The sequence below is a fragment of the Sander vitreus genome, chromosome 9 (assembly GCF_031162955.1).
Source record: "Sander vitreus isolate 19-12246 chromosome 9, sanVit1, whole genome shotgun sequence".
Classification (NCBI taxonomy): domain Eukaryota; kingdom Metazoa; phylum Chordata; class Actinopteri; order Perciformes; family Percidae; genus Sander; species Sander vitreus.
In genome coordinates, this window is record NC_135863.1 from 2,929,658 (window position 1) to 2,946,404 (window position 16,747).

Consider the following 16,747-nt stretch of genomic DNA (forward strand, 5'->3'; position numbering starts at 1 on the left):
TTGCTCGGTTTCTCTATAGAGCTCCCCCTACAGCTTCAGAATAGATATTTGGCAGGTCCTATGTTTACTTGTGTCTGACTCCTCGCTCGGTCAGTCTTCCGTTTCCTCTTTCTCTGTTCCTCAGACAATGCTTTTTTAATTGAAAAAATAGACAAGCGTTATATAAGCATCACATGGACTGATTTGGTGATTTGTAGGTCAATAGACTTCTAGATCAGAGATCTTCAATAGGGAGTCTTATATGTGCTTCTGGAAAACCGTTCGCCACCTCAGGAGGGGGAAGCAGGGAACCATCCAAGCTGTGTTCAGTAAGGATGGGACGCTGTTGACCTCAACTGAGGAGGTAATAGGGCGGTGGAAGGAGCACTTTGAGGAACTCCTAAATCCAACTAATACGCCCTCAATGGTAGAGGCAGAGCTGGAGGATAATGGGGGATTGTCAATTTCCCTGGTGGAAGTTGCTGAGGTAGTTAAACAACTCCACAGTGGCAAAGCCCCAGGGATTGATGAGATCTGTCCAGAAATGCTTAAAGCTCTAGGTGTGGAGGGGTTGTCTTGGTTGACACGCCTCTTCCACATTGCGTGGAAGTCTGGGACGGTGCCAAAAAGGGGGACCAGAGGGTGTGTGCCAATTACAGGGGTATCACACTTCTCAGCCTCCCCGGTAAAGTGTACTCCAAGGTGCTGGAAAGGAGGGTTTGGTCGATAGTCGAACCTCAGGTTGAAGAGGAACAATGCGGATTCCGTCCTGGTCGTGGAACAACGGACCAGATCTTTACTCTCGCAAGGATCCTGGAGGGAGCCTTGGAGTATGCCCAACCGGTCTACATGTGTTTTGTGGATCTGGAGAAAGCGTATGACCGGGTGCCCCGGGAGATACTGTGGGAGGTGCTGCGGGAGTACGGGGTGAGGGGGTCCCTTCTCAGGGCCATCCAATCTCTGTACAGTCAAAGTAAGTCGGACTCATTTCAGGTGAGAGTTGGCCTTCGCCAGGGCTGCGCTTTGTCACCAATCCTGTTTGTAGTATTTATGGACAGGATATCGAGGCATAGTCGGGGTGGAGAGGTGTTGCAGTTCGGTGGGCTGGGGATCTCATCGCTGCTTTTTGCAGATGATGTGGTCGTGATGGCATCATCGGCCTGTGACCTTCAGCACTCACTGGATCGGTTCGCAGCCGAGTGTGAAGCGGCTGGGATGAGGATCAGCACCTCTAAATCGGAGGCCATGGTTCTCAGCAGGAAACCGATGGAGTGACTTCTCCAGGTAGGGAATGAGTCCTTACCCCAAGTGAAGGAGTTCAAGTACCTTGGGGTCTTGTTCGTGAGTGAGGGGACAATGGAGCGGGAGATTGATCGGAGAATCGGCGCAGCGGGTGCGGTATTACATTCAATTTATCGCACCGTTGTGACGAAAAGAGAGCTGAGCCGGAAGGCAAAGCTCTCAATCTACCGGTCAGTTTTTGTTCCTACCCTCACCTATGGTCATGAAGGCTGGGTCATGACCGAAAGAACAAGATCCAGGGTACAAGCGGCCGAAATGGGTTTCCTCATGAGGGTAGCTGGCGTCTCCCTTAGAGATAGGGTGAGAAGCTCAGTTATCCGTGAGGAGCTCGGAGTAGAGCCGCTGCTCCTTTGCGTCTAAAGGAGCCAGTTGAGGTGGTTCGGGCATCTGGTAAGGATGCCCCCTGGGCGCCTCCCTAGGGAGGTGTTCCAGGCACGTCCAGCTGGGAGGAGGCCTCGGGGAAGACCCAGGACTAGGTGGAGGGATTATATCTCCAACCTGGCCTGGGAACGCCTCGGGATCCCCCAGTCGGAGCTGGTTAATGTGGCTCGGGAAAGAGAAGTTTGGGGTCCCCTGCTGGAGCTGCTACCCCCGCGACCTGATACCGGATAAGCGGACGAAGATGGATGGATGGACTTTCGCTGAAAAGTTATATTATGTTGTTTAGACAGCCTTGCAATGACTATATCAACATGCAAATAGCACTCACTTCAAGTTGAAACAATGGTAATGCTGTATGTAACCATCCATCCATTGGCTTTACCCGCTTATCCTTTAGAGGGTTGCGGGGATACACCAAGTCGTTCACAGGGCTGACAGACAACACTACAGACAACCATTCACGCTCACATACGGGCAATTTAGAGTGACCAGTTAACCTAACCTGCATATGTTTGGACTGTGGGAGGAAGCCGGAGGACTTGGAGAGAACATGAAAATCTCCACTCCGGCAGGTCAAGGGCGGGGCTAGAAGGTCCCCCCCCCCTGAATATGATTGCATCTTTTAAAAAATGGCTACTTTTCAACCAAATTTTGACTGATTTTAACCAAGACATCTAGGTTAGCCTGGTTGACACCAGTCATGTTGAATGTAAACAAAAAGCTGCTTGCCGTCACTGCGCTATCGTTATCGTGTAAAGCCCGCCTCAACGGTTGTGATTGGTGCCTTGATTTGGAAAAATTGGAAATGGGCTTGAATGGGTTCTTGGCAAGACGGACTTGCAGAGAAAATCTGAAATTTGCCGCAATTTCGTCAGGTTTTTCCCAGACTACATCTAGATGTCTCTTAACCTGCAAAACATCTTAACCTGCAAAACAGCGATGTGAGAGTTTGCCTGAGCCACTGTTTATTTTTGGCAACCAGCTCAGATTTAATGATCACCTTGAGCGTGCTTTAAGTAAAGGGTTGACACTATATATTCACACAGATCACATGAACACAGACATAAATGTCCATTGTCCTGGTGTATTCCTCATAGGTGGGACTCTGTGTCGGTGACAAAACGACCCCAGGGCGTTGTGTGCTCTCAAAAGGTATTATTGTGCAATGAGAGATCTCACCTTCTAGAAACCTTAAACCCTGACATCTAATCACCAACAAGAACAAAGAGAAGTGATTGGGACTCATGTAATCTGCTGCTGCAGACGTTTTCTGTACATGTCGGTGTGGTGGTGGAACTGTCCCCTGAGGATTTCACTGTCAGTCATGTGCTCAGCTACAGTGAAAAAAGCAGGTCAAGACAAATGTGAGGGGTTCCTCACCATACAGTGTGAAGTGGGTGACAAGCGACCAAACGACTAAAGCCACAAAAAGTCATGAAAGAATTTATTTTAAATGGCTAAAGGCTACCTGAGTTCTTTTTAGGTTTTAGACCACTTACTATAAATCCCATTGTCTTATAACATTTCTCCCAGAGTATTATCCAGGCATCTACTTCAAACTTGGAGCTTATTCTTTTATTCTTGTCAAATGTAATTGTTGTATACATGTGGGCAACCTATTCATGTAAGTGAAATCTTTTAAATAGTCTAGATAGATTTAAACACTGTAAATGTTGAAATGGTTGTATTTAAATACTATAATGTCTTGGTAAAAAAAATGTATTTGTATATATATATATTTCTTATTTTAGATTAATATGCTCTTTGACACAACAGCAACGGCTCTTCAACAGTAAATCAAGATGGATGATGGATTACTTTACTCAGATCTCTGCAAATACATTTTAATACTGTAGTGAAATCAATGGAAACCAACAGCTGCCTTAAAGCAACACCAAAACACTCTTCCTCTTCGGTCCCCCTACAGGTTGGAAGCGGAATTGTCCATTACCGCTGTCATTCGAACTACAGATCCGCTACACGATCTGGCAAACTTACATAGTGCGGTTATAGCAGATAGAGAGCCGCAAAGCGAATGCAGAAGTGCCGTTCACCCTGTTACGAGTTGATGAACCACTGAAACGATTTTGGAAACATTATTTTAAGGTACAAAAGAATCTTTGGTGCTGCTTTAAAGGTGGGTAAAGAGAGTGGCAGACACAGAAACATGTTGCATTGCCAGCAGTAAAGCAGAGCATGCATGGTTTGCAGTAAACAGGCCTAAACATGCAAACACACTGATAAAAACGTTGAAAGAACCTGATGATGTTTTTTGTTCTCCTAGTTTGGAGAAACAGACAGAAAAGCTGAGCAATGTACTGCTGTGGACGGGGACAGCAGCAAAACATATTTTAGTCACATTATTTTTAAATTAAAAAACATTTAAATAAAAAGAAATAAAAATAATAACAAAAAAAAAAGAATATATATATATATATATATATATATATATATTACTTAAAGTGTACGCCATATTTAAAATATTTTCTTTTCCTATGACACTAGATTTTCTTACCCATAAAACTTCCATATTCCTACCAATAAGTGCAACTGTGCTGCATACTGTATGATGCTGCAGATCAGCTGTTTTGGTCAGACTTTCAGCGGTTTATGAAAGAGACAACAAATATAAGAAAATAAAAATGAGTGTGATTATGACAGCAAAGAAGAAACACTGTTCACTGTGGAGACAAAAGAAAACCTCTATGAGCCTCTTTGAGTATACAGAAGAAGGTGCTCATAGAGCACCTTACCATGCAGACTGAATCACAGGGTCAGTCCCTGCCCTGTCACTGCAAGCATCTCATGCTTATACATCCCTTAGTACATTCATTATTTATTTTATTGTCCATATTATTCATGTGGATATGCTTTTTTCATCATCCTGTTTGTGATGTATGTGTATGTTGTGTGTGATGTCTTAAGCTACTGGCACCTTGAATTTCCCCTTGGGGATCAATAAAGTATCTATCTATCTATCTATCTATCTATCTATCTATCTATCTATCTATCTATCTATCTATCTATCTATCTATCTATCTATCTATCTATCTATCTAACTATCTATCTGTCTATCTATCTATCTATCTATCTATCTATCTATCTGTCTATCTATCTATCTATCTATCTATCTATCTATCTATCTATCTATCTATCTATCTATCTATATCTATATCTATATCTATCTATCTATCTATCTATCTATCTATCTATCTATCTATCTATCTATCTATCTATCTATCTATCTATCTATCTATCTATCTATCTATCTATCTAGCAGTACATTGCTTAGCATCCTTGCCTGCTTCTCCAAACTGGGGGCGTGCCGACCGCCATCTACTCTAACTAATACACTGATTGTGGATAAGACGCTCATACAACCCCACTTCAAAAGATCCTAACTATCCCTTTAATACAAACCACTTTATGGACAGTGTTAACATGACAGTGTTTGCTAAATAAAGCATACATTATTTCCACTTGACTTTATAGATGGTTCTATTTAATATACAGCATTGTATGGTGGCACAATAAGCAGCTGTTTTATTTCTCAGAATGCTTTTACCAGAAATGTGTTTGAATGAGAGGTCATGGGGCTTTCCCTGGAAACAGTGACACCCAAGCATGCATCGCTGCAGGTGTGCATGCACATGCACCTCAGATGACGGTGTCAAACGCTATCAAGGTGTTGAGTGTACACCGAAGGCTGGCACGCAAGTTTATTTATAAACATCATTTGTCTACCTCTCTGTAATTTTTGTGTGTGTTGTACGTGGTTGCATATGTGTGTATTTACGTGTGTGTGAAAAACCAGGTATGCTCTGCCACCTCTAATTAACTTGGTGGAGATCTGTATGACTCAGCAGCAGTTGACAGCATAATCACCCTGTGGCTCACCTGTTTATACGCGCAAACACACACTCACGCATACATACGCTTACACACGCTTACACACACACTTACACACACACACACACACACACACACACACACACACACACACACACACACACACACACACACACACTCACACACACACAGTGGTAGGCTGGCGAACCCTTTGTGAACCCCTGGGAGAGTTCCCACTCTGCATCAGAGTGAATCTCTGAGTTTTCCGTGGCAAAAAAACACAACTATAAAACAAAGACATGCCTTAACCCAGCCAGCCGAGGTGCATTCTTGCCAACGTAAGTGTGTGTGTGTTTGTCTGTCTGCCTGAGGTAAGCTGGTAGCTCAGGTGCAAACAGAGGGCAACATAATGTTTCGAGGTAGCAACCTGCAGCCATAAGGCAAGCAAGAAAATGAACATTTAGTCCTAATGGACTTTGTGGTTGTTGTTGTTGTACAGTTTATATGTTCCCATATCCCTGCAGGATTAATAAAGTACACCTTCATTTCTCCTTCTTATTCATGTCTGTAACTGGATTTAAAGGCAGTGTTGGTAACTATTTCTACACTTTTTTATATATTGTTTGAAATGGTCTTTACACCCCGGCAGCAAAAAATAACTTATGGGCTCTTAAAAGGAGCAAAAAAGATCTGTCATCTGTAGCTGCTGTAATCCTGTTAAAAAACGCCCACCAATCACTGCCTCGCAGTGCATTTGGAAAGAACCAATGAATTGCCTCCTTGCCCCGCTGCACTTACTCTACCCCTCTCGTGTATGAGCCGGAGCTCAATGCACGTCTTCGCCGCATTGCTAACAGTAGTCATGTTTGTTTTTAACATTCAGTATGATATTAGGTGTTTGCTTAGGTGAATGAGACTTGAGGTAAAATAGTGGTTCTTTTTCCGCTCTGCTCTGAGGCAGCGACACAGCAGTGCTCGAGCATGTCTGTGTGTGGGGCGGAGCCCCGAGGGCAGGGGGAGGGGATCAGATGGAGCCCCGAGGAGATGCTAATTCCAAATCTTACTAGCTTTTCAACATTACCAACCCTGCCTTTAAAACATGATACTCCATATCTGAGAATGTTGCATGTCTGCTATCACGTACATTTTTCATAGATAGTTCTGCTTGGCTCTGAAGATGCATACATGTACACAAATATATACAAAACCACATGGATACAGTATGTGCACTCAAGCACAATGCCAGCTGAAAGCCATCACACGAGTTATATTTAGTCATACTAACATATATATATATATATATATATATATATATATATATATATATATATATATATATATATATATACATAATTATACTACAACTGCATCTGTGCACACTGCCTACACCTATGTGCAGTACATATTCTACCTTAGGCAAAGATTATATCTTATGTGATATGAAAAATGGTTAAAATGTTTAAATTGCTTCTATACCTTTACTTCAAAATATGTATGAAAATGAATGCCCTCCCTAAATTTCTCTATCTCTTTCAGTGTATTCCAGTGTTTATTCCTAAATCTTTCTTCCACCGCATAGACATGGCAATATCACAGTTAATTTGGAACAAAAAGGTCCCAAGGCTACGCAAGACAGTCCTGCAAAAATCTAAAAATGATGGAGGGATGGCTTTACCCAACTTCTTATTTTATTACTGGGCAGCTGACCTGCAGATAGTCATGTACTGGATGCGGGCAGATCCGAAGAAGTCCGCTGCTTGGTGTCTGATGGAGGCCCTCTCAAGTGCACCTGCCACTCTATATGCACTAGTCACCTGCTCCCCTCTATTAAATAACTCTAACCATGGAAAAAATACACTTGTCACATCCACATTGGGTATTTGGAATCAATTCTGTAAACATTTAGGATTCAAAACACCATCTCTCTATATGCCACTTAGCAACAACCCCCTATTCCCTCCCTCTATGGAGCATGGTGCTTTCAGGCTGTGGGGCCAGAGGGGCCTATGCACAGTAGGAGACTTGTTTGTAGATGGTGTCTTTGCTACATTTGAACAGCTAGTTGAGAAATTTGAGCTTCCCCGTACTCATTTTTTGAAGTACTTACAAGTACGACACCTTTATAGAAAGATATATACAGATTTTCCAATTATTTAAAAGTACCGCTTTAGCACCGGCATCCAAACCAAACAATACCCAACCCTAATATTGACTCTAGAGTCAAATGTGTGACTAGATTAAATATATAATAAACAAATACAAATCTTAAAATCAAGTTCATAAAGTAACTTTCTTTGCATTCATTTGATTCCCAATCAAGATACACTGGTAAGAATTGCTTTCCATTGTTAATATGTATTTAAAAACAGTTCTGAAATGCAAAATAATAGAATTTTAATCATGTGATAAAACATGAGATTAATTATAGAAATTCAACGATTAATCGCAATTAAGAAAATGTAATCGTTTGAAAGCCCTAGTTGACTCCCTTAACCTGCAGCCTCTAGAGGCTTCATAATCCAGTAACTGCCATGAAAAATGCCATGTAGCCTATAGCCTGGTGATATTGACCCTTGACCTTATCCTTTACACACTTGTTTTTGACCTAAGACCATAAACATTTTTTTTATTTTTATTTTTTTGGTTGTTGTTGTTGCTGTTTTGTTTGTTTTTGTCCCCTGTATAGTTATAGTTTAGCTTAAAGGTCCCACGGCATGAAAATCTCACTTTATGAGGTTTTATGCGTTCCCCCAGCCTGCCTATGGTCCCCCAGTGGCTAGAAATGGTGATAGATGTAAACCGAGCCCTGGGTATCCTGCTCTGCCTTTGAGAAAATGAAAGCCCAGATGGGCCGATCTGGAATCTTCTCCTTATGACGTCATAAGGAGGAAGGTTACCTCCCCTTTCTCTGCTTTGCCCACCCAGAGAATTTGGCCCGCCCATGAGAGAGAGAGAGACATTATGGCTTGAAAACAAGCGAAGCATGGCAGTTGGTCAAGGCCACACCCCCACCCTCCACCTTGCCCCCCCTCTCTCCTTCTCAGTAGCATTTAAAGCTACAGACACAGAAATGGCACATCCTAAGGAAAGCTCATTGTGGGACTGGCTCTAGTGGCTGTAATTCTGCACCAAGGCTGAATTTCGGGAAAGAGACTTCAGATACAGTATTAGGGGACCACTAAGGTCTATATAAAAGAGACTTCAGATACAGTATTAGGGGACCACTAAGGTCTATATAAAAGAGACTGCAGATACAGTATTAGGGGACCACTAAGGTCTATATAAAAGAGACTTCAGATACAGTATTAGGGGACCACTGAGGCCTATATAAAAGAGACTTTAGATACAGTATTAGGGGACCACTAAGGTCTATATAAAAGAGACTTCAGATACAGTATCAGGGGACCACTAAGGCCTATATAAAAGCATCCAAAAAGCAGCATGTCATGGGACCTTTAACTTCCTTTATTAATTAGCACAGCCTAAGCTGGGTGGGTGGGTGGGTGGAATATTGTCTTTCTTTATTGATGTCCTTTTTTTTTGGAATGTATTATAAATCTAAATAGCATATATGTATACTATTACATATGTATTATAATTACAGATTAATTTCTTGGAAGGATTATTTAACTGTAAAAGTCTACATAAACCATGGGGGAAAAAAATATGTATGCAGGTATTTACAATATATAGGTGTCTTATATTAATGTATTTATTTTTTTCTTTCTTTCCATTTCTCCTGATATACAGTATATTTGAGCTTTTTTAATCTAAGTTACTGTGACTGCTATATGAACAAGAAAGCAAGAAGAAGAAGAAGAAGAAGCAGGAACTGTGGAAAAGAAAGTAGATTTTGACCCAGGTCGCTCAGGTTTAAATGCGGCTAGTACAAAGTAAAAGTACCTGAATATGTCAAACAAATCTTGGGGAAGTTCAAAAGGTCTTTTAGTTCCTGTTGCACTGGCAGTCTGTTGTTTGACAAGTGGGAATAACACACAGCAACACTGACATAACAACAGACAGGTGTATCAGCCTAATATATTCCAAATGCGGTTCATGACCTCCACTGGCATGCCGCAACAATCACAGCCTCATCATACTTTACCCTGCATCCTTTACCCTGACCTTTTGAAAAATAACAAGTTATCATGTGCCAGGAAGCACCATCAGCTCTGCCAAGCTCGGGTGAAAGTTGTGAATTTAAAGAGATGCAGGTGGTGGCACAAAAGATCTGAAAGGCTGAGTGTAGAGATGTGGAGGAGTGGAAAGAGCCATTCTTATTAGTAAAACAAATCTTCCACTAATCCCATCAGAAGGAGAAGAATAAGAAAACGCTCCGGTGTAATCTGTTGATAAGTGATCAGGCCTTGTTTACCACAGTGTTTATAAGTGTATGAAGTAGCAACCAAAAAATTTAAAAGAAAAGATGAACAAACACAGAGGCAACTTCTAAAGAAAAGAGGGAGGAGCAATTTCCAGTAAACAATTTCACTTTTCAGTTTGGTTGAGAGAGAAGTCAGAAGTTTCTTAGACCTCTAGGTTTCATTTCAACTAAGTTTGAATTCCAATAATAACCAATAATAATAACGCATATCGCCGTGGGGCTTGGAGGACTTGTAAGTTATTACAGAGTTCAACTTTGACATGCAAATTCAAACTGTCTTGACAGTACTGACCCTTGAGAGAACAAAGATAACCAGAAAATCCAAAACGAAAGGAGCCATCATGTCAGTAAGTTGTGTTGCATAACCTAAAAGCAATACCAGTCAATACTGTCACTTTGCTACTTTTTTGGCACGATTGGGTGCTCGTGCACTTAAACAACCTAACAATGTCAACAACAAAACAATCCTTGTGTGTGAGTGTGTTTTCTGGTTTCTTGGTCCTTTAAGTGGAGCCATTCGAACTTGATAAAATCCACATTTTCAGGGTAAAATTCATTGGTACAATGAAAATTGTGTTTTTTTTTTCTGCTGAACCAACACTTATCATGTTGACCCTGTGCAAGTATACAGTATGAAAACATGACCCAAATAGAAATACATGACTCTAATAAGCTCAACACAAACTCCTGCTGATAATGTGTAACCTGCTTTTCACAGGTGTGCTGTACAAACATCACAGTGGTTTAATCCTCCCACACGCTGTGACTGGGAGACGGAGTGAGAGATTTCTAAAGATAAATGAACGGTCAATCTACGGCGCAGGCGTTTATCAAATGCAATCAGATGGAAACGATGTGTAATAGACTACAATGAATCAAAGTAAATCAAATTAACCGCAGGGCTCACTGAGATTGGCCCTCGCAACAATGAAACCTGTTTGTTTGAGTGCAATGTGGGAGGTTGCCTGATAACTGCGGGGCTGCTGCCTTGGAAACAAAATAATTTAAAGTCGGTGTTGTGCAATGCCATGACTCTGCATCTATGATGACAAACTGAGGGATCACCTATGCCAAAATCATCAAGTGGTTTTACGAGTGAAAATGGAGCTAGGATGGGGAGAGAACCTGTTTATGCACACAAAAACTCTGCATCTTGTACAAATACACCTGGAACACGCCCGGCATACATGGCAACTGGGACCAACAACAACTTAAAAACATGAAACACAACCACAGAAAAGATGTGTTTGCAAGCCGCTGGGATTCACTACACCCCGGTCAAGTCTGTCGACAATAACTGAACAGCAAAACATGAACCCACAATGCTAGTCTGTTTGATGTTGCCGGCTCTTCCCCCCCCACCCCTTCTTCTTTTTTTAATCTTTTCTTCAATAGAGGGGAGTCTGAAAGGCAGAGTAGAGATGTTTAAGAACACGGTTTGCGGCGGTAAAAACCCACGGATAACAATAGCCGTTTTACACTGAGCAGGAATTCAAAGAACTTGAGGAGAGAAACACAGAGACAATACTTGGCTGTGAAAGAGTGACGATCGCTCTAACATGCTAAATCTCTGCCTTTGTGCCCCGAAGCTTTGATCCCAAACTTCCAGCGAGCCTCTTGTTGAGTCTGTTTGCTCTTATTCGGATATATTAAGACTTGCAATTATGTGCAGACTTCAGAAACAGCCTGTGGTATTTGCTCAAAGATTAGTTTACTTAAAAGCCCCCAAAAAGGGTTCGAAATCAGAGGGAAAAAAACGTACTTTGACAGAGATGAGAGGTAATCTGTGCACATTTCTAGGCTCTCCTAGTGTGTGTACATATGGGTGTTTTGTGTGTTTCTTTTGCTGTTAGATAAATATGTATTGAAAGTGTTGGGCTTAAAAGAACAAGCAGAGGAGCATAAACTTCTTTCATACTCTGAGTTCAAAACACTGTTTACTGAGACACACAGAGGTTAGAGCCAAACAACCTCTTAGGACCTGACACAGACCTGTCAAGCTTGGATGGGTCCCCACAAAGATAGTGCCACAAACCTGTGTGTGTGTGTGTGTGTGTGTGTGTGTGTGTGTGTGTGTGTGTGTGTGTGTGTGTGTGTGTGTGTGTGTGTGTGTGTGTGTGTGTGTGTGTGTGTGTGTGTGTGTGTGTGTGTGTGTGTGTGTGTGTGTGTGTGTGTGTGTGTGTGTGTGTGTGTGTGTTATTTTAAGGGCACATATCAGAGGGTTTGTTTGGGTGGTGTGTGTTTGAATGTTGCTGGAGCCGTTTATCCAGTGAGCAGTCAAGGTTCATTTGGGTCACTGTGGTTCCCCGAGGAAACTGACTGTGTGCCGACAGCCGGTCGGGCCAACGAACATCACTGACTTTTGACCTTTACCCTTGTCGCATGACTAACCCTGCCAGATGATTGACTATAGCCTGGGAGGTACCTGAGGCGCCCGTGAGCTTCAACAGTGTCAACAGATGACCTCAAAGATATCAGCAGACTGATCTCACTAAGTGGCGTATGTATGACACGCCAATTCGTATGCCATTTTGGCGCGTTATCAAGACGCGTAATCGTTTTTTAGTGTGTTTATCAACGCCGTTTGGCCTCCATTGACCTACATTACATGTGAATTATCACCGTAACGAGTAGTATGAAAGGACGGAGGTTAGTTGGGGTGGCGGATGGGTAAACATGGGACTTTCACCCAGGAGAGCTGGGATCGTGTCCTGTGTGTTGCATTTATCAACTGTTTTAATAAAGCCTTCCCCAATGTTCTTTTCCTAAACCCAACCGTTTATTGTTTTCCTAAGCATGTGACGTTGGTCACTGTCGTGTTTTTGTCATTTTTTAGTGTTACTAAAGCCTTTCCCAATGTTCTTTCCCTAAACCCAACCTTTATTTTTTTTTTTACACGCGTGTGAGGTTGTTCTGGCGATAACGTGTATGTATGTTTACATCCGCTGTATACAGCATAGACCTACACGTGGATAGCTCAAAAATGCGTACAGATGACACGCCATTTGGCTTTAGGAAAGTGGCGTGTATGTTTACGCAAAGTCATGATGCCATGTTGATATCAGAGTGTTCACACCGAGTTCGAAGGATGGGGATGATGATGATGCAATAGGAATTAGGTTGATGTTGGGTGATATTGCTCATTGACTTATATCCAAAGGAAGTAGGGTACCATTTATGTAGAGTGGTAAAAGTGTGTAGAACAGGGTAATGGATGGGCTTGTAACCTGCATGCAAGTTTGATGGCGGTAACTCTTAAACCATGACCACGATCCACTATGTTTTGGTAGGTTGTGACACACACACACACACACACACACACACACACACACATGCATGCACGCGCATGCATGCACACACGCATGCACACACGCACACACACACACACACACACACACACACACATTCTTAAAGTTAGACAAGAATGAGGCATCTGCATGGTATGAAAAGATGAAAACAAAGACAGGTGATGGGTGTGTGTTGTGCAGTGAGGTGTTAAAGGTAATTCCGAACTATGTGTCTGTGTGCATTTGAGCAGCTGAATGAGCAACATAAATGTGAATGTTTGAGTGTGATGGTTTGCATTTGGACAGACAAAATACACACATACCACAGCCATGCTCACCTGTGCCATTAAACCCCCCTCCCTCCTCCCATCAGAGGCTCTTTGGAAAGAATGTGAGGCAATGAGTGAAGAAGGTTTCTGTCGCTCAGGATCTGGCAGACTGTGTAAATACAGCAGGCAGGTTGGAGGGTTCAGCTCTCCTAAATAAAAGGCTGCTGCTCTAGATCAGGAGTGCAAGGAAGTATTCATCATGTACTATTACTTTACATCTACTCTGTATTTTACATATAGCCTACTTCAAAAACAGAATTCCAAGTACACAGAGACATGTATGTACAGAAGAGAGGTTTTGCAAACAGATGAAACAGATCTAAAATGTGCCTCAACATGGGGTGACATTGCATTTTCTATGAAAGAAAACGGTTACACTTTCCTTGAAGGTATCTACATAAGAGTGACTTGACACTGTCATGAACGTGTCATAAACATTATAAACAAGTCATAAACGTTCATGACATAACGTTTATTTTAGTAAGTGTCATTCGGTTTTTGTCATGACAAGTTATGGTTATGGTTAGAGTTAGGATGGTTATGGTTATGGTTATGGTTAGAGTTAGGGTTAGGATTAGGGTTCATGTGTCATGACTGTGTCATAACAGTGTCATGTGTTCATGACAGTATCATGTCACTCTTATGTAGATACCTTCAAGTACAGTGTTACCAAGCAAACACACTGAATACAATTTTTCTTAGGAACAAACAACTACACAACACAACCCTACAAGCAGTTACACAACCAAAAATCAGCACCAGATGTTTAGCTTTTGGCTATACAAATATTAGGATTTTAGCATGCTATGTTAGCACTAATCTCAAAGATAATGTGAATTAGTTAAAACAGTATTGATGTATTTTTTTGCCACTTATGGGCATAGAAACACACACTGTAAATGCAACATCTGACATATTATCACCCTATAAAGCCCACCAACTCCTGAGGGAGATATCTGGCTCTCTAGCTGCAAAATGCTCCAGTTGCTAACTCTGCTGTTTGTTACTGGGCAGGTAACATAACTTAGCAGGTAGGTCAAGCTGCAACTGATGATAGCGGTGAGAGTGAACCAAAAACTGTAAAGTTGCGAGTCAAAAACCAAAACAATGAGCTGAAAGATGCTCGAACACTCCATAGAGCTGAGGGGAACTGCAAAGACGGGTGATAATTCTTTACACATTACTTTGTTTATATGTGATACCATTGATTAGTGCCGCTTTAATTAGTTACATTTCATTTTTTCTCATCATAAACTTAAAAAACGTAGCTTAACTTAACTTAAGCTAAACTTAAGCAATTGAGAAATTGAATCCATTGGGGACCATGAATAACTGTAGCTCATTTCCTGGCAAGCGTCCTTTCCCCGCAGTGTTTTTCCTAAACCCAACCTCCGCCATCCCGTTACTGTTGCGCGTCCCCAGCGCCCGTCTCCCGGCGTGTGAGGCATCCTTTCCCCATAGTCGCGTCCCCAGCAGCCGCCTTGCAGCCGCCTCCCAACATATGAGGTGTCCTTTCCCCGTTGTGTATTTCATGCTGGCCACCACGAAAAAAACGGGAAAAACGCCCCCGTGAACACGTATCAATAAATTAAAAATTACGTGACATTTACACGAACTGCCGTGAGACCGGGTTGAGTATACTTACATTATAAAAATTATTAAGCAAATGTAATATTGAACTAGACTTGGCAAAATCTAATTTCTTAGAGGGCTTTTAGTTTAGTAAACAATTCAAATTCAGAAATCCACAATGCAAATATATAAAAGAAAAACCTCAACATTTGAACCCGCTGTCACTCCACAATTAATTATAATAGTGGGACTTACACTAGACAACAAGTACATCTAGATTATTGATTTTGTTTACTTATGCTGTTAAAGGTTTGTTTATATAAGGGATTGCTTGTATACAGAATAGTTAAACCAGCCAACATATTGAATTATGATCAAATGAGAAACATACTCTAATTTTCTATTAATAACTAAAAACTCTTAAATAGAACTTAAATAACTTTTCACTGGAAAGATAATGATATCTCTCAGACATTTTTGGGTTACAGAGCAGTTACTATTCAGCTCAGCGTTGACAGCAGTCACTGTCCAAACTTTACCAGCAATCACAGTCAGGTTTAAAGGTCCCAGTGAGGCCAATCATCCGTCATAATTACCATGGCAATAACATTGCTCTTCTAACTGCTTTAGGACTGGCTGCTGACCTCTGACCTGAAGATGACCCGTGATGACCCCTGATGATGTGCTTGTTTGCTCTGTAAGGCCCACGTCATTCTGTCGAAAGAGTAAAAAAGAGTAGGAAGTCAGAAGAAAAAGACTGATAGAGAATGTTAAGATGAGGAAAAACAAAGAATACTTTGTGGCTCTTATGTCTTTAAATAGAGTACGCTTTAACTTTGTAAAAAAACACAACTGAACATTTTAACCCCTCTTAACATCTGCTGTGTAGCTGTCGACATGGGAACTGACAAAAAGTGTCAGACGAACATCTGTTATACATAAATAGCTAGCCTAGAAAATGTCAAGACCCTGCATGTATTTACTGTTGTTTTTAGTATTTTTTCTACTCTATTTATGTATGTATGTATGTATACTATGTATGTATGCATTTATAGCTCACCAGATATTTTTTATGTCTCTCGTGGACAGTAAAGTGCTCAAATGATGGTCCTCAGGAGTTCTATACAGTGTTTTATAGGAACAACAGGGTCCAGAAAAAGCCAATATGTGCCACAAATGTTGATTTACAGAACATATAACTGTCTACCTTTGAGCCAGCACTAGGTTTCTAGGATCTGAAATATAAAGTGCCACATCTTGGCACTATCTGAACTTACTCATCGCTCTGTTAACTCTGATCAGAGTGTAATGACAACCTGTAAGTGTGTCTTCCAGTGTTTGGTGTTGACATAACCTGAAGAGGGTTTGAACTGCAGGGAGATAAGGGTCTGAGGTCTGACCTCAGGTAATTTGTATCTAACTCCACACAGATTGGTGGAGAAGAGGTCACTGAACAAACTGTTATCTATCATGGATAACCCCGACCACCCTCTCCACCCCACACCAGTCCAACAGAGGAGCACCTTCTCTAAGAGGCTCTGACAGCTTCGATGTCGCACGGACCGCTATAAGAAATCATTCCTACCACAGGCAATTACACTTTTTAACACTTCATCACTGAGTGTTAGATAAGACTCTTAAACATCACAACTGCACTAAGTGCA